This window comes from Triturus cristatus, chromosome 1_1, assembly GCF_964204655.1.
Source record: "Triturus cristatus chromosome 1_1, aTriCri1.1, whole genome shotgun sequence".
Classification (NCBI taxonomy): domain Eukaryota; kingdom Metazoa; phylum Chordata; class Amphibia; order Caudata; family Salamandridae; genus Triturus; species Triturus cristatus.
In genome coordinates, this window is record NC_140579.1 from 5,370,518 (window position 1) to 5,389,563 (window position 19,046).

Genomic DNA, 19,046 nt, shown 5'->3' on the forward strand with positions numbered 1-19,046 from the left:
TGGTGATCGGTGGTCCCAAGGACCACCACTTGAGCAAACCACTTGAGCAATGGCAAAGAAGATCGATAGTCCTGTGATGTCAGTTTTTGTGATGTCACTTCTTGTGAGTTCACAAGCAAATTGACGGGGCCTAACATCTTCCCTTTCGCCCAGGGCCCAGGGCCTAAGACCCGCCCTGGCTGTAGTATATTGGACTCTCCCTCGATGACGTCTTTGGGTCTCTGCAGATCCTAGTATCCAAGGTACCGGTGACAGGGCGCGGCTCGAGGAGAAGCGTGCAACGCGCGGCGCCCGATCGTGCACGGTGACTTTCACTTTCCATCTGGGAGGTTTCAGAAGGGAACAATGCAGCTCTCTGTCAACAAGGGCTGTGTTTCTTCTTAACGCTGCACGTAGCACTGGTTCCGCCAGACGCAAGCTTCACAGGCCACCAGAAAGACACAGAGACGGTTCTATCTGCGAGCTTGCACCTCAGCGCCTCGAAGCACCGAACTAGGGAAAGCGCCACGGGTGAGACCATCTTCCTGTTCTCCTTCCTGGAAACATAGCCTTAGTGGCCCACATAGACTTTACACCTCATACATTCCTGATATTAAATTGTTGTAGGTTTCGTTTCCAAAGGTGTCAATTTAACTGGTCAAATATATTTTTGTAGATGACAATGCTTATTCATCAACCCATTTTTAAATTGATTAATGGAGTAAATAGTTACAAATCCGCTCAAAAAATATATAAAAAATATTTTTGGGCATTGTTCACTAAACCTTTGTGGGGGCTTGAATGGGAAAGGTTTGCTAGTTTCTGTATTAAAATACATTCATAGAAGAAGCATTGGCAAAGTTGAAATGCCTGGTTCGGGAAAGCTCGGGCAATGGCTGCGTTTTGTATTGAAAGCACGTTACAAAAATAAAAATAAAATAAATAAAACAAAGTACCTCCAAAATGTAGAGGCCATATGCTTGGATTTTCTTTAGTATTAAAAAAATAAGCGTTCCCTTCACTTGTAATAGAACAGTGCTTCCTAATAAGAAGGTGTGCTTTGAATGGCCGCAGAAACCCTTTCAGTTCTAATGCACATCAGAGGGAAATCGGATTTTATTGCTACAAAGAAAAAGTTCTATTGGCTATGAATGGAAATAACAAGCATTGGCAATGCCAATAGGTCTAGCTTAAGAATGAAAGTGCTTGTAGCGTCACTGATGAGTGTAGACAGACACTCAATAAGGCATCATACACACGCTCTGTCACTCAACTTCCCATTCAAGCATTGATTCATGAACCCGCTGACTCATCCTTGCATTCACCCTCTGCCACAACGTCAGAAAAACATATACAAGCTTAATATATGCAAGACAATTGCAAAGAATAAAAGGAGAAGAAAGAAAGCATGCTGCTTTCTAAACACAGCGGGCATGTGATTGCAAGAACACCGAAACAAAGGGACGTTTTTTGGCACACCAACTATACGTGTTAGTAAATATTTGTTAGTAAACCCTGAAGCCATGAGGTTTCCACGGCACCCCTGCACCTCAATTATGATCACAATCCTCTTTCAAAAGTAAGTCCCTACTACCGAACAGTGTACTCGCTATTACTAACAAGCATTTGCAATGCAACGGTCTCGCCTTTATGATCTTAAAAGCCATGCAGCACATTATCCTGGGTGTAATATTAACTCTTCTCGTTTAGCCTTACACAACTGCTATAACCGGATGAAAAGAGCATTTGTTCTCAGTGGGGCGCCATGGAAAGGGGTTCAGGGAACTGTTAGTCCCAAACAATAAAGTTTTACAAAAACCAACATGCATTGACAAAGCTAATGCATTGACAAAGTCAAAAGGCTGGCAGCATAAGGCGGACCAGCTAGCTTTGCAAATGCTTGTGTTACTTTGTCAGGGACATGGAGCAGCAGAGGAATGTGGAGGTAAAGAACAGTGTGGACTCGAACGACACAAGCTGAACTTGAAATATGATCTGCGAAACAAATATGATCTGCAAAACTTATTATGGTTTGAGATCCGGCTAACCTTCACTGGAATGTCAAGGTTGAACAAGCACTGGCAACGACATTAGGTCTGGCTTTACCTTTAAAAGAATGTTGTATTGTAATGTGAAAAGAACAGTTGATGGACAGAATGCAGAACAATGTCATACATTCACCCAATGTCATACATTCACCCCAGTACAGAGATCAGGGCCGAAATCCACCATTTGTTTTGCTCACCATGCCATTCCAGTTTGAACCCAGCCATATGCAAGCACGTTTTTGTGGAAGCACATAACTTCTGTTCAATCAAAACATGTACTTTTGGCTCCCAAGATGTGGGCGTAGCCAAAGCCTCCTCTCCCAGTGATTCTTTTTCACATAATTTTCTGGCGATAGTTGCGCTATAAGCCAGGCCAGGCCATAAACACATTTTTTAAAAGAGAGCTGACTGAAAGGGTGGTATTTTAGTAGTTAAAAAACCATGTGTTAAAATCCCAATATTATTGGTTGTGGACTAGATTGTGAAACTTTCTATTTGGCTTTAGTGATATTTAGAGACATTCTGACCAGGACAAAGAAGCCTGGACACCAACTAAAGGTATGGTCCCTGATTCTGCTAGGTTTGCTTATCGCCTGTATCATCAAGTTGTTTTAAAACCTATTTATTTTATTAAAGATCATCATGAGACAAGAGTTTTAGCACTTGCTCTGAGGCCAGCAGAAGTCTGCAGAATTTTAATGTTATGCCAATGTAGAAAGGCAAATTTCAACTAGGATGACATCAAAACATTTGAACCAAATTTCTTTAACAGCAACAAAGATGCTGCCTGTCCATATAGCTTTAATTCTGCCAACATTTGGCATAGTGAATTCAATGGAAATGCTGGGTTTATTCAGTACTTTTCAAATACTGTGTTCATACCTCAAGTTGGTGCAGACACATCAGCAAATGGGATTCTCTCATTTTCCAAGTAGGCACTCCCTCATGCACGAGGTCTAAGCCACCACCGAGTCTACACCGTCTGCTAAGGCAGTTAATTTCTTATTAAAGAAGGGACTATGCAGACTTTTTGTAATTCAGATGTGCACCCCATACAAGGCATAGGCTAGAAAAAAACACAATAGCATGTAAATTCGTGTCTTCTCTGCAGATGGTAGGATCAAGTTAGTTTGCAGTGTAAATTGACTATTGACTTTGGTCGTGTAATTAAAAGCACCTGCCGGTTACCATTAAAAACGGGTTTAAAATATTTGCCCATGAGCACCGGAGCCAACCTAGATTTTTAAGACAACTATTAGTTATGTAAACTACTGTTATTTCAATTTATTGAATGTAAATATTTCTAAGCTGGATACACTGAAACTCTCTCTGAGTAAGGCACTCAATATGTTTAAATGGCCAGATTAGTGATCTATTATAAATCTCCAGCATGTCTTTTTTAACAATGTTCTACATTTTCAGTTTGGTTCCAGGTAAGGAGAACTTGTGTGGAAGGTATTTTTACTGGAGAAATTTTTTTTTTTATACCTGGAGGGGAACCTATCATTGTGACATGATTTTTCCTCCTCAGTTGTGAGCGTGCTCAGTCAACAGCGTGACATCATAGCTGCAGGCTGTCTTTCATGCAGTGACATGGGAACAGGCCTCACGGGACACCGTATGTGAAAGTACCGCAAATCATACCGACAATAATAATAACACAAATAGTAAATAACAATTACTACGAAAAGTAGTAGTGACTGCATGATGTTAGGATGCATTTCCTGTATTGAGCTATTGACAATAAGTCAATCGTGAATAAACATACACAAAAAACCTCACAGGTCTAGAGACCTATCTGATAATCCTTTTGAAGGGGCCTCTTTTTCCAAAAGAGGTGAGGTTGAGAGCTGTAAGTGCCTGGGTTACTCATTGCACAAGCACATACCCACCCTTTGGTAAGGGCGTGATACATAGGCACATACTTCACAATTTTCCTTTTTGCAGTAGTCGTAACGTGGTTCAATACAGTTTTAAAATGGCATTTTATTCCATTACTGTATCACAAACCATCTTGATATCACGATAGATGTCCCATGTGTGGAGTTAGTAGGTCCTCCAGTCCTGGTATTTTCTTTGCACTGTGGTATGTGTACTTTTAATCTTCCTAGTTATTATACAGTACTATAAGTACCACAATGCACATAACACCTGGCATAGGGCAGCAGGAGAAATCTGCATGAATGTAGTAATCGTATCACAGTATTTACTTGGACGCTTCAGTATGATCTGAGAATGCCATCTGCCAGTTGTGGGTAAATGGCCATATTCTAACTGTTTTTGCTGTTGTCTGGTAGGTGCAATCGTAAATGTGTTGCGGCTGAGACCTCCCTACCAGTGTCCAGGATGCATGGGATGTTCAGTCTCCATTGCTGCATTACAAGGAATGTCGAGAGCGGGCTGAGCAATCAGACACTTCAACATTCAGTCTGTAACAGTTGATATTGGACTGCTCTAGAACAAACTATTTCAAGTTCTAGTTAGGGTATTCATGTTCTACGACGGGCAGTCAATATTGCAGATAGCGGAACCGAGCCACAAAAAGATAAAACAAGTTGCACAAAATTACACAATAAGGGAACATAGAGGCACCGGGATTAGAGCTCAGGCTCACCTGGTACATCTCTCTCGCTCAAGTTTGTCATTCGTGCTCTCCTCCTGCACCCTCACTCGTTTTCTCTCCTCCTCTCGCTCTTTCATTCTCTGTATTCGCTCTCTTTATCTCCCTCACTCTTTTCATTCGCAGTCCTCTTGTCGCTTCTCAAAGGGAAGAAAATAGTCTTAGGAGTAAAGGGGCTAATAGCTGTGGAAGGATACAAATGATGACTGAGGAGGGACTAACAAGCCTCAAACCAATCAAAAGGCAGCATTTAAGACAATAGCCAATGGACAGAGAGTGAGCGGAGCTTCCACGAAGCTTCCACACTACAGTGTATACTGCATGCCTCGCAAAGCGATGGCATCGCATTCGCTCTGCATCGCTAGGCGAGACCTAAAAATGACTGACCATGCTATTATACATACACTCAAGTCCTATTTGACAGACTTGCAGTCCCACTTTAATGAAGTTGCGGCTAAGAATCATGATCCTTGGTTTCACAGGGATTGTGTCATCACTAAAATAAATTTACAGAAAGAATTGCACTTTCAAACTGCTAATTCCACTAGTTCATCAAGGGAAACAGCTCAGACGAGGCACCATCTAGCACTTGGAAGTCCACCTGTTTGAGATCATTTTTTTGTACCAACCCACCCCTTTGGTACAAAGCAATTTCTCCATCCTAGTCATAGGAACCTCCCTGGTCGAAGTAGGATCGATCTCCAAATAACTTGTTCAAAATGATTGAGACTAAAGCTTTCTATGTTATTGTTCCACTTTCCAAATGATGAAAAACATGCAGAATATATCTCAGATTTTTCTTTTCTCTGCAGTCAACACGTTTCAGTGTCTACTATAATGGCCCCAATTAAGAGTCTGGCGGTCCACAGACAGCCAGACTCACAAGGGCGCAGTGGTGGCGGTCTCCTGACTGCCCTATTATTAGGTGGGCGGTGGGATCGCCAAAGCCTCGCCCCAGCCACAAGGGAATCGCCATTCCCTGGTGGTCCTGCGGCGGTCAGGAGGCAGTAATATGCTTGGCAGGAAAGAAACAGTCACTATTGGTCCATAGCAATTGCATTGGCAAATATTAATATTTTTTATTAATTGTGGTTTGGCCTGGATGCCCCTTAGAAGTGAACTTGTAAATGTCGACTCCTTTGGATTACGTTCCCATCCATTATCCCAACTAAGGAACGAACGCCACCGCCAGGCCAGTGGTGGCGATCATTCCGCCATCATCATGAGATTTACCCCAGCCACATTATGATGGCGTGGGTACCTTGGCTGAGGGAAAGTCCGTCCGCCGCTTTCCCACGGGTAGCAATCGTCACGATTGCCTGGTGGAGCGGTCTGCATGCTCACAATGGCGGCGGAGCCTAGCAGGCTCCGCCAGCACAATTATGATGCCGGCGGTAGCCAATCTTTCCATGGCGGTTGAACTGCCATTGAAAGGCTGCCAGAGAATGCCTTCCAGGACCCGTTACGGGCACCCCTTGTGTTGGGGGGAGGTGTGGGTGCACTGGGGGGTACCCATGGTACCCCCCTACATTTCACTGCACCAAGTGGCAGGCACAGTGTAGTGCCTGCCACGTAGTGCAGTGAAATGCACAACATGCTCCTTTCAACATCACGGCGGTGCTGCTGTCAGCAGCCACCGCCACAATGTTAAAGGTGCGGAATCAGACCGCAGCGGTCCCATCATAATTGGATAGGTGGGACCGCCGCACGCATGGCGGTCCGACCCAATCACCGCTAAGGTGGCGGGCGGATCAAATCCGCCCGCCATCGTAATGAGCCCCTAATAGTGAATGGTAGGTCCATACCAGCACTCCGGTGGCATCTATTGTGCCAGAGACATTACAGCTAATGGTGAACAGTGAGTGAGTGTCAGTTAAGATGACAGTGATTGAAATTCTTGGATATTGTAGTGTAACCAGCCAAGCAAATTGGCGATTCTCTAAATGTGGTTGGTATAATCAAGAGACACATCTACTGGTAAGAGGAGCATCTTTCTCCCTCTCTTAATCTGACCTTAACCCAGATATGACTGTTTATAAAAATAATATATGGTAATACTTGTTACTTTGTGATTTCTGGTAAATACTCTGTGGTCCCCTGGACCTCTGGCCACGTTAGCTTTGCACTCTCTTGATAAACAAAGGACTTGCTAAGGTCTGTAAAAGTGTCTTCCTTCCTCCTTTTACATCAGTGCTTAATTTGAGCCGATGGTTTCTGGTTCGGCACCAGCACATAAATGTCAGCACCAACACTTATGACAGTCTACCTAACTAGCGATGATCACAACAACAATGGTTTATTAATTGAATACACATTAACAATTACTAATAATACTATTACCTGCCACCCAAGCCATTCTTGTAGCTGTGGGGGCCTGGAATAGTATGAATTTCCACACCTGTAGGAGTGTGATGGTGAGTAGTTGGTACTGCCATTGGCAGCGCTGGCGGGGGCAATGTGTGCTGCAAGCTGCACTGGCCTCCTGACGAGGGCCTGGCATTTATTTGTTTTACAAACTAAGCACTGCTTTTCTTCCTATGTTTCCTTCTCTTTATCATCTGCTCTGCGCCCCGTTTTTTCTCTCCCTTTCTCCCACCCTCTGCACTGTTTCCCTGAATGATCTTGAAATGCCCCCATCACCCCGACAAAATATAGTCCATTTACTGGCTGTGCACCCTGCTTTTTCTGTCCCTTCCTGTCTGCCCCCTGACCCCTTCCATTTTAGGGGATCCGCTCCCTTTTATTTGCCCTGCTTCCTTTCTTTGCTGCCACTGGCTCCCACTGTTTATTCGCACCTGCTCTCTCTGGCCCTTTGATTCTCCACTCACATGCCCCTGCTGGCTTCTTGGGCCTGCCTACCAGCCTAAAAAGCTGTGTATTCCTTGACTGAAATCAAGCAGGAGGGGCTCCAGCGCTATGGCAGAGGAGCGTCGACCCACTGCTAAAATGCCTAAATGCAAAAAGAACTATTGATGGACAGAATACAGAACAATGTCATACATTCACCCAATACAGAGATTTGCGCTTAAATCCATCGTTTTTTTGCTCACCATGCCATTTCTGTTTGGACCCAGCCATATGCAAATCAGTCTTGACCCTGCGCCCAATGGGAATAGTCCAGCCAGAACTGCCAGGCCAGGTCTTCCCTGGACTGGAAACAAGCATCCTAGGACCGGCTTCGGGGTTTCACCCCTCTTCAGCCAGGATAGCTTGATTCCAGTGGCATGGAGAGTACGGGACTCACGTCTGAGCATACCCTTCCCACTCGGGGTGACAAATACAAAAAGAACTATTGATGGACAGAATGCAGAACAATGTCATACATTCACCCCAATACAGAGATTTGGGCCTAAATCCATCGTTTTTTTGCTCACCAGGACCTGGTTTGGCCGTTCGGGCTGGACTGTTCCCATGAGGCACAGGGTCAAGACTGATTTGCATATGACTGGGGTGGCATGGTGAGCAAAAGAATGATGGATTTAACCCAGATCTCTTGACTGGGGGTGAATGTTTTGATTTGTTCTGCATTCCGTCCATCCATTGTGTGTTTTTGCTTTCTCGCCCTAAGTGCGCCAGGTATGCTCAGACGTGAGTCCTGGGCTCACTGTGCCACTGGAATGAAGCTATCCTGGCTGAAGAGGGGTAAAACCCAGAAACCGGTCCTAGGATGCTGGTTTCTGGTCCAGGGAGGACCTGGTTTGGCAGTTCGGGCTGGACTGTTCCCATGAGGCACAGGGTCAAGACTGATTTGCATATGACCAGGTCTAAATTGGGGTGGCATGGTGAGCAAAAGAATGATGGTTTTAACCCAGATCTCTTGACTGGGGGTGAATGTTTTGATTTGTTCTGCATTCCGTCTATCAATTGTGTGTCTTTTGCTAAAATGCTGAAATGCAGCAGACAGAAAAAAAACAAAATGACAATCAAACAATTTTATTGTCATTGTATTTTTACTTCCAGTCCACCGAGTCGAGGGCAGGGAAGGGCCAGGCTGAAGCGTCATACAGCAAGAGGAGGAGCGATAGGCACTGAAAGTGCGCATGTCGGATTGGCCGACTGTCCACAGCTGGCCAAACAGACATGCGCACTTGAATATCTCCAGGCTGTTCCTTGGAGATATCCTAGTGCTCAGAGGCACCAGCTCCCAGTCCCTGCTGGAGCGTGAAACTGGCCCGCTCCACCCAATCCAAGCACTTTTCTCATACCGGGAGTAATAGCATGAGAGAAGTACTGGGATTGCGTGGCGTCTGGGAGCCTGTGCTCCTGGGTATTGTAGTGCCGGGACAGGAGCAGAGCAGCAGGGAGGCACGGAGCAGGAGATCGCGGCGGCTGGCAAGACGGGTAAGCTTATATATATTTCTTTTTCGCCCCATCTTGGATTGGCAGCAGCTGCCACCGAAATCGAAGTGCTTGTTTAGAGCTATAGGGTAGCATTTTTGATTTCAAACTGTGCTTCTGTCCATTTCAAAAAGCGACATTGTAAAAGTGTGTGATTAGTGATCATTTCACCCACCATTAACAAACTTTTACTGCTAGGAAACCCAGTTTCCTGGGTACCACCAATGCAATTCCCTCTTCATACCTGCTCTCCGACACAGTTTGTGGATTGCAATGCTGACCACACCACTCCTCCAGGTGCACTGTTTGGCCTGTTGCTGGGCAACTACTTGGCTGACCTTGCAGCTGAGCCTAAGAGGCTGATAAAGGGTCACATGACCTCCCCAGCAGCCTTCGCATCTGTGCCATAATATCGATGCCTACAGTATCGAATCGTAAAAATATCGGAAAATAAATATTCTTAACAAAAATAGTGCCTTCCTATACTTGACTAACAAAACCACAAATATCAAGAACACAATTATAGTTGTTTAAAATATAAATTTTTACTTATATCGAAAACACAAATATTATAAGCAGAAATATTGTCACCTTTAAATAAGCATATAATATGTCAAAAATATTGATTCACCAAATATCAACTACAATAATATTGTCAAAATAATTACATCATCATTAATAAATATTAGGAAAACAACTTTTTATGTAAAACAATTATTTAAAATAACCATAAAACATTTTATACACTTATTTAAAAAAAATTCCATGAACTACAAACATTTAAACAACTTAAATATTAATCTCTCTCTCTCTCTCTCTCTGTAGATATATATATTTATAAACTGAAAAAACCATAGGTTTCAGGAACGTTATAGTTAGTTGGGCATTTCACTCGTAAAAAAACATAAATATTCCGGTGTTATAGTTAGTTCAGCTAACTATAACTCGCTCCCCGCAATGCAATGCTGATGACATCACATATTACATCATTCATGACATCACTGATGACATCATCCAGTGACTGTGTGTTTCTGTAAAGTTTAATTTTGTTTGATATATATGCCAAGCTGTATTGAGGAATGAGTGGGTGTATAAGTGTCTGTATGGAGGATTTAGTAGGTACGTGACTGGCTGTATAAGTGAGTGATTAAATGTGCCTTACTGAATGCATGGGTTAGTGACTAAACTGTGTGAAAGTCTGTCTTTTGTTGTGTAACCTGCTGCATGGGTTGGTGAGTAGCTGCATGAGTATCTATATGGGTTATTGATTGCTTGCCTGAGTATTTGTATGGCTGCCTGAGTGTGTGGGTGGGTGTGTGACTCTGTGCATAGATGTGGGAGTGGTTGATTAATTAGGTGTATGGGTTCAAGATTGCATGTGGAAACAGCTGTATGGGTGGGTGAGTGTGTGTATGGGTGTGTTGGTAAGTAAATGGATGTCTCAGTGGTACATGTGCAAGTAACTACATATGTAAAAGGCAGTATATGTGAGTGATGGTGTATATAAATAACTATATGTGAGAGTCAGTAATTGTGAGAGTGGCTGCATGGATGAGTGTGTATTTGTATCAATGATTCTATAAGAGAGTAATTATGTGTTAGTATCTGTACGAATAAGTGAGGTTGTGTCTGTATAACTGTATAGGTGAGTAAAATTGATTCTTTGCATGACTGACTAAGTGTGTGAGTAACTCTGTATATGTGGCAGCGTGTGAGTGTCTGTATAGGTGTATGAGTGCATATGATAGTGTTGTATTGATGAGTGACTGCAGGTATGAGTGACTGTATGGGTGAATGATTGGATGTGTGTGTGTAGACCTAGGAAGGAGTCAGTGTGTATTTAGTAACTGGTATTGATGTGTCTATGTTTTCAAAAATGGTAGTCTGTATATTAGAGTGGGTGTATCAAAGGTTATATTCAGGTGTGAGGAGGTGCATCAGATTTTCACGTGGATGATATCATCAGTGATGTCATCAGCGATGTCATTTGAGATGTCATCAGTGATGTCACTGACGGCAGGGTGCGCTTAGGCTGCGCTTAGGGTACACAGACCCTCCGAGGCCATAGATATATATGTACTTTTAAATGTCATTTTCTCAGAAAATACTGAACGGATTTACACCATTTAAGCAAAAGGCGCGAGTCTGAACTAAGGACTACCTATTTGCCAAATTTGATGTAATTCCGTTCAGCAGTTCGGGCTGTAGCTGCGGCTAAAGGTCCTATGGGAAATTGCATGGGGAAAACGTGTTTTGGGACCCCCCTTTATTCTCGCCCCCGCTTGACGGAGCTGGCCAAAAGTTTTGAAAATTTCGCGAAGATTCGTCAATCCGCGCCAAAGTTATTCCAAATAGAATGTTGCGGATTTCCTGTGGAAAATAGGTCCTAACTATATCTACCTACTGGCGACCGCTAGTAGGTAATATATATACACATATATAAATATATTTAAAAATAAATTGAATAATTTTTAGTTAGGAAAACTATATTCATTCTTTTTGTTTTTTAAATATTATACAGAAGTTGCGCACCCTACACGATGGCTGCGAGCATTCCGGTAGCCATTTTGAAAAGTCACGCTGGGGTCGCGACTTCAGCCTAATTGGTAAAGTATGAAATATCTTTAAATTCATTATAAATAAAAGTTTTCCTTTAAGTGGTTGTGTAAATGTATTAATTAAAGTATTTTTTTGATAAACAAATTTTATTCGTTTTACAGAAATAGTACACCAGCCAATCCGCACCGTATTGCAATGATTGAGGATCATAGTCACAGTTTCCCAATGCCCAACGTACAAACATCAATAGGCAAAAGTGGAATGTAAATAGACGAACCCCCCACAGTCAGACCCCCCCTCCCAACCATTTCCCCCAAATTCTGCGGGTATTTCTTGGGGCAACCCCGTGCTGCATACATAACCTTCTCCTGTGTGGCGCACCAGTCCACCCCATTCCGCCAACGCCTAATAAAGGTAATTTTAAGGTATTATTTTCAATATAATTTTGACTAAAAATTATTCGATTATTATTGGATTCGGAGGTTAAGAGGGATGGCCATTTTGCTCGATCTGTTTTGCAAGATTTTTTGGTCTAGTCAAGTGGACACCCTCCTCCGGGTGAGGTACGGCTTGAGGATTCTATTTAAAAGGTGAGGAATCAACAGGCAGAAGTATCCATCAGAAGAGCAAGGTACTTACCTTCGGTAACGCTTTTTCTGGTGGATACAGTATCTGCCTGTGGATTCTTCACTGTCCCACCGCCTCCCCGTTGTCCACCGGTTTCTACCAAAAAGATGCTTTTACTGTTTGGCATGAATGTTTCTAATATGTCTTAATCATGCTTATGTTTTAATAGTGAGAAATGCTTAATATGTTGCTATTTCTTTATGCCTTTATCGGTTATGCATTTGTGTGTGTGTGTATATATATATATATATATATATATATATATATATATATATATCTATCCCAAAATTACGTAGCCGATAAATGCGCTCTCAGTAACACAGAACTCCACAGCAAATCTCTTTAAGAGGTGTTTAATACGACGCGTTTCAGCTCCTTGCAAAGCCTTGTTACGTGAACAAGGCTTTGCAAGGAGCTGAAACGCGTCGTATTAAACACCTCTTAAAGAGATTTGCTGTGGAGTTCTGTGTTACTGAGAGCGCATTTATCGGCTACGTAATTTTGGAACATTTCAGCCGGCATATGCGCCACCTCCCTCTGGTCCCATGCGGTCAGAAGGAGCGAGATTTTGGGAATATATATATATATATGTATATAAATAAATATATTTAGTATACATGTGAAAATGTGTCAGTCCATCTGTTTACCTCGGTGGCACAGAAAAAATGAGTGGAACTGACGTCAGCACGCCGACGAGGTCCTCTTATGGCTTCCATGACGTTATACAGTGTTGCGAGCGGAGCCGTGCTATTTTGACATCGTCGACGTGGCAGAGCAAGGAAATAATTTACTCGGAATGCTGGCGCAGGGGATATTCACCTAAGTGTTCAGGCTAGTCCTTTGGGAGAAACTGTTTATGTTGCCACCCCAGAAACTGAAACCAGAGATCTGAGGGCAGAGGTCCTGCAGATGGCACACGAGGTGGGGAGCCCAGTCATGTGCACCGGCGGGGCAGAGAAGTGACAAGCACCACTACCCACAGAAAAGGTAACAAGGGCACTGAATAACACAGGATCTTCTCTTTGTATCTGGCAGGAACAACAAGGTTAAAATGCCCTAGTTCCAAAATGTAGGATTAGTGCTACAGCGGTCTTCAAGAGGACCTGCGATGGATGCCGCTTCTGCCTTCCGTACACAGGAGGCGGCACATGGGTCACGCGGTACGGTCATACTAAGGTGGGATGCACACTCGTTGACCTCTCATGGCACTGCTCCACACTTCGGGGACAACGCTTTCCATTAGCTGTGTTTTCTGATGACGTGTCATGCCGGCCCCGTCCTACAGCAGAACCCCTTTAGATCCAGACTCTTCCATTCTCTCACTGGAAGTGAAACCAGGCCACGCGGACACTTTCACAATACAACAGCCGGGAATGCACTTTTCGATAAAAAAAACACATTCCTTCCTCCTAATTTATCAAATAAACGACTCACTGAAGAACAGGGGCCAGCATTGATCGGTAAATAGCCGTTACAACAAATCTTTTACTTCGCGATACCATTACAACGCATGCATTACCACGCATGCGCTGTACATCGCAAAGTCATTACTACGCATTTTTTTAGAACGCATGGTCATTTACCATGCATGCCTTTACAACGAATTTTGTTGTAAAAGTATGTATGGTTAATGACCATGAGTTCTAAAAAAATGTAGACGATCCACGTTGTAAGGAAACAGAGGCTGTTCCGTTTCCTCACAACGACGTGCACCGCCCCAAAGAGACAACATGTAGCAGGAACCACGAGGAGAGAGGAACCACGAGGAGTGAGAGGTAAGGGGGATTGGGCATGGGGTGGTGGTTACTTTTCTACGGTTTAGGGTAGTGCAGTGGTGTTTGGGTAGTGTAGGGTGTCGTGCTGGGGGTGGTGTTTCAGGGTTTAGGGCTGTGCAGTGGTTTTCGGGCAGTGTAGGGGGTCGTGCAGGGGAGTGGTGTTTCAGGGTTTAGGGCAGTGCAGTGGTGTTCGGGCAGTGTAGGGTGTCGTGCTGCGGGTGGTGTTTCAGTGTTTAGGGCAGTGCAGTAGTGTTCGGGCAGTGTAGGGGGTCGTTGGGGGTGGTGTTTCAGGGTTTAGGGCAGTGCAGTGGTGTTCGGGCAGTGTAGGGGGTTGTGCTGGGGTGGTGATTTAGGGCAGTGCTGTGGTGTTTGGGCAAGGTAGGGGGTCATGCTGGAGGTGGTGTTTCAGGGTTTAGGGCAGTGCAGTGGTGTTCGGACAGTGTAGGGAGTCGTGCTTAGGATGGTGTTTCAGGGTTTAGGGCAGTGCAGTGGTGTTCGGGCAGTGTAGGGGGTCATGCTGGGGCTGGTGTTTCAGGGTTTAGGGCAGTGCAGTGGTGTTCGGGAAGTGTAGGGGGTCGTGCTGGGGCTAGTGTTTCAAGGTTTAGGGCAGTGCTGTGGTGTTTGGGCAGTGTAGGGGTCGTGCTGGGGCTGGTGTTTCAGGGTTTAGGGCAGAGCAGTGGTGTCCGGGCAGTGTTGGGGGTCGTGCTGTGGGTGGTGTTTTAGGGCAGAGCAGTGGTGTTCGGGCACAGTAGGGGGTCATGCTGGGGGTGGTGTTTCAATGTTTAGGGCAGAGCAGTGGTGTTCGGGCAGTGTATGGGGTCGTGCTGGGGGTGGTGTTTCAGGGTATAGGGCAGTGCAGTGGTGTTCGGGCAGTGTAGGGGGTCGTGCAGGGGTGGTGTTTCAGGGTTTAGGGCAGGGCAGTGGTGTTCGGGCATTGTAGGGGGTCTTGCAGGGGGTGGTGTTTCAAGGTTTAGGCCACTGGTGTTGGGGCAGTGTAGGGGGTCTTGCTGGGGGTGGTGTTTCAGGGTTTAGGGCAGTGCAGTGGTGTTCGGGCAGTGTAGGGGGTCGTGCTGGGCTGGTGTTTTAGGGTTTAGGGCAGTGCAGTGGTGTTTGGGCAGTGTAGGGGGTCGTGCTGGGGCTGGTGTTTCAGGGTTTAGGTCAGTGCAGTAGTGTTCGGGCAGTGTAGGGGTCATGCTAGGCTGGTGCTTCAGGGTTTAGGGCAGTGCAGTGGTGTTCGGGCAGTGTAGGCGGTCATGCTGGGGCTGGTGTTTCAGGGTTTAGGGCAGTGCAGTGGTGTTCGGGAAGTGTAGGGGGATGTGCTGGGGCTAGTGTTTCAAGGTTTAGGGCAGTGCAGTGTTGTTTGGGCAGTGTAGGGGTCGTGCTGGGGCTGGTGTTTCAGGGTTCAGGGCAGAGCAGTGGTGTCCGGGCAGTGTTGGGGGTCGTGCTGTGGGTGGTGTTTTAGGGTTTAGGGTAGAGCAGTGGTGTTCGGGCAGAGTAGGGGGTCATGCTGGGGGTGGTGTTTCAGGGTTTAGGGCAGAGCAGTGGTGTTTGGACAGTGTAGGGGGTCGTGCTGGGGGTGGTGTTTCAGGGTATAGGGCAGTGCAGTGGTGTTCGGGCAGCGTAGGGGGTCGTGCAGAAGTAGTGTTGCAGGGTTTAGGGAGGGCAGTGGTGTTCGGGCAGTGTAGGGGGTCTTGCAGGGGGTGGTGTTTCAGGGTTTAGGCCACTGGTGTTCGGGCAGTGTAGGGGGTCTTGCTGGGGGTGGTGTTTCAGGGTTTAGGGCAGTGCAGTGTTGTTCGGGCAGTGTAGGGGTCATGCTGGGGATGGTGTTTCAGGGTTTAGGTCAGTGCAGTAGTGTTCGGGCAGTGTAGGGGTTGTGCTAGGCTGGTGTTTCAGGGCTTAGGGCAGTGCAGTGGTGTTCGGGCAGTGTAGGGGGCGTGCTGGGGGTGGTGTTTCAGGGTTTAGGGCAGTGCAGTGGTGTTCGGGCAGTGTAGGGGGTCGCGCTGGGGTGGTGTTTCAGGGTTTAGGGCAGTGCAGTGGTGTTCGGGCAGTGTAGGGGTCACGCTGGAGGTGGTGTTTCAGGGTTTAGGGCAGTGCAGTGGTGTTTTGGGCAGTGTAGGGGGTCGCGATGGGGCTAGTGTTTCAGGGTTTAGGGCAGTGCAGTGGTGTTCGGGCAGTGTAGGGGTCATGCTGAGGCTAGTGTTCAGGGTTTAGGGCAGAGCAGTGGTGTTGGTGCAGTGTAGGGGGCTGTGCTGGGAGTGGTGTTTCAGGGTTTAGGGCAGAGCAGTGGTGTTCGGGCAGAGTAGGGGGTCGTGCTGGGGGTGGTGTTTCAGGGTTTAGGGCAGTGCAGTAGTTTTCGGACAGTGTAGGGGGTCGTGCTGGGGCTGGTGTTTCAGGGTTTAGGGCAGTGCAGTGGTGTTAGGGCAGTGTAGGGGGTCGTGCAGGGGTGGTGTTTCAGGGTTTAGGGCAGTTTAGTGGTGTTCGGGCAGTGCAGGGGGTCGTGCAGGGGCTGGTGTTTCAGGGTTTAGGGCAGTGCAGTGTTGTTCGGGCAGTGTAAGGGTCGTGCAGGGGGGTGGTGTTCCAGGGTTTAGGTTAGTGCAGTGGTGTTTGGGCCGTGCAGTGGTCATGCTGGGGGTGGTGTTTCAGGGTTTAGGGCAGTGCAGTGGTGCTCGGGCAGTGTAGGGGGTCGTGCTGAGGGTGGTGTTTCAGGGTTTAGGGCAGTGCAGTGGTGTTCGGGCAGTGTAGGGGGTCGTGCTGGGGGTGGTGTTTCAGGTTTTAGGGCAGTGCATTGGTGTTCAGGCAGTGTAGGGGGGTCGTGCTGGGGGTGGTGTTTCAGGGTTTAGGGCAGTGCAGTGGTGTTCGTGCAGTGTAGGGGGTCGTGCTGGGGTAGTGTTTTAGGGTTTAGGGTAGTGCAGTGGTGTTTGTGCAGTGTAGGGGGTCATGCTGGGGTAGTGTTTTAGGGTTTAGGGCAGTGCAGTGGTGTTTGTGTAGTGCGCAGCGCATGCGCTGCGTCACTAGGCGACAAGTAAAAAGCATTGCACCAAGATGGCTGCCAACACTTCCTGGATTGAAGTGTTGGCAACCAATTAGAGCCAAGCTCGTGCTTGTGTAGTTAGGTCCCGCCCGGATATATAAAGGTTTTTTTCCTTTAATATCTCGAAAACTACTGAATGGATTTACACCATTTAAAAATAAGGGCGCTTTGTGAACCAAGCACTACCTTTTTGCCAAATTTGGTGTAACTCCGTTCAGCAGTTTTGGCTGTAACCGTGTCTAAAGTTTCTTATGGGAATTAACATGGAGAAAACACATTTAGGGACCCCCCTTTTTTCTTGGCCCCTGCTTGGCGAATCACCCCGAAACTTTCAGGATAGGAACTGACCGGAGTGGGACCAACGTTTTGAAATTTTGAGAAGATTCGTCAACTGGCGCCAAAGTTATTGGGAAAAGAAAAAACACTTTTTAAATAGAAACTATACTAGCTACTGGGGACCACCAGTAGATAATATATATATATATGCACTTAAAAAACCATAGGTTTCACACATGTTATAGTTAGCTGGACATTTCACTCGTAAAAAACCATTGAAATTCCCCCGTTATAGTTAGTTCAGATAACTATAACTCGCGCGACTGCAATCCACTGCTGATGACGTCACATATTACATCACTCATGACATGGTCAGTGGCATCACTCATGACATCACTGATGACATCATCCTTGTGATAGAGTGGCGGTCGCGCGAGTTATAGTTATCTGAACTAACTATAACGGGGGAATTTCAATGGTTTTTTACGAGTGAAATGTCCAGCTAACTATAACATATGTGAAACCTATGGTTTTTTAAGTGAATTTGCAAGGTTTTTTAAATGCTAATTCCTAACTATAACGTGTGTGAAACCAATGGTTTTTTAAGTGAATTTTTAAGGTTTTTTAAATGCTAAGTTATGTATGTTTTATTATATTTTTTATATATTTATTTTACAATAAGCTACCTATGTATATAGTTATAGATTGACTGTATCCTCTAATATGGAATGGCTCGTTTAAAATGTTTTTTTTTTTAAGGTTTTTCACCGTGCGCGCACCGTGCGCGCACCCCGCGATTTTTTGAAAAAAAATAAATGTTTTTTTCACCCTTCGGGGTCCATCAGGGACCCCCTGACAAAGGCTAGGGGGTCAGGAACTCTCTACCCTGCCCCCTTTTCACGTTCTCCACCTTTCTTTTTCACTGTCACACACAAAACACACAAAATGGCGGCCGACACTTCCTGATTTCGACTCATTTGAATGTTGACTGACATGTAACCACCAATCAGAATTACGCTCGCGCACGTTATGGTGCGCGCACGGTGCGCGCACGGTGCGCGCACGGTGCGCGCTTATAGATATTTATGTGCTTTTAAATGCAATTTTCTCAGGAACTACTGAACAGATTAACACCATATATACAAAAGGAACATGCCTGACCTGAGGACTACCTCTTTGCCAAATTTCAAGTAATTCTGTTCAGCCGTTCGGGCTGTACCTTCGACTAAAGGTCCTATGGGAAAATGCATGGGGAAAACGCGTTTTGGGACCCCCCTTGTTTCTCAGCCCCCGCTTGACGAATCACCCCGAGACTTTCAGGGTAGGAGCTGAGCGGAGCGCCCCATTAGTTTTGGAAATTTCGCGAGGATTCGTCAACCGGCGCAAAAGTTATTCAAAATAGAATTTTCAGATTTCCTATGGAAACACGGTCCTAACTATAACTATCTACTGGCGACCGCCAGTAGGTAATATATATATATATATATATATATATATATTCACTGAAAAAAAACATAGGTTTCAGGCACGTTATAGTTAGGAATTAGCATTTAAAAAACCTTAGAAATTCACTGAAAAAACCATAGGTTTCAGGGGCGTTATAGTTAGCTGGACTTTTCACTCGTACAAAACCATTGAAATTCCCCTGTTATAGTTAGTTCAGCTAACTCTAACTCGCGCGCCCGCAATGCACTGCTGATGATGTCACATATTACATCACTCATGACATGGTCAGTGACATCACTCATGACATCAATGATGACATCTCAAATGACATCACTGATGACATCATC

General features: G+C 45.5%; 1 protein-coding gene across 2 annotated transcripts in view; it reads left to right on the top strand.

The window, feature by feature from the left end:
* The first annotated feature begins 247 nt into the window (after positions 1-247).
* The window catches only part of LOC146869083 (uncharacterized), a 110,964-nt gene continuing 92,165 nt past the window's right edge, over positions 248-19,046 (top strand). The window contains exons 1-2 of one of the 2 annotated variants that reach the window (XM_085599652.1): positions 287-510; positions 11,507-11,591. The gene's annotated coding sequence lies outside the window, so the exon portion shown is untranslated. Of the gene's footprint in view, positions 511-11,506; positions 11,592-19,046 lie in introns of both variants that reach the window. The other variant, XM_085654625.1, reaches the window with a different exon arrangement.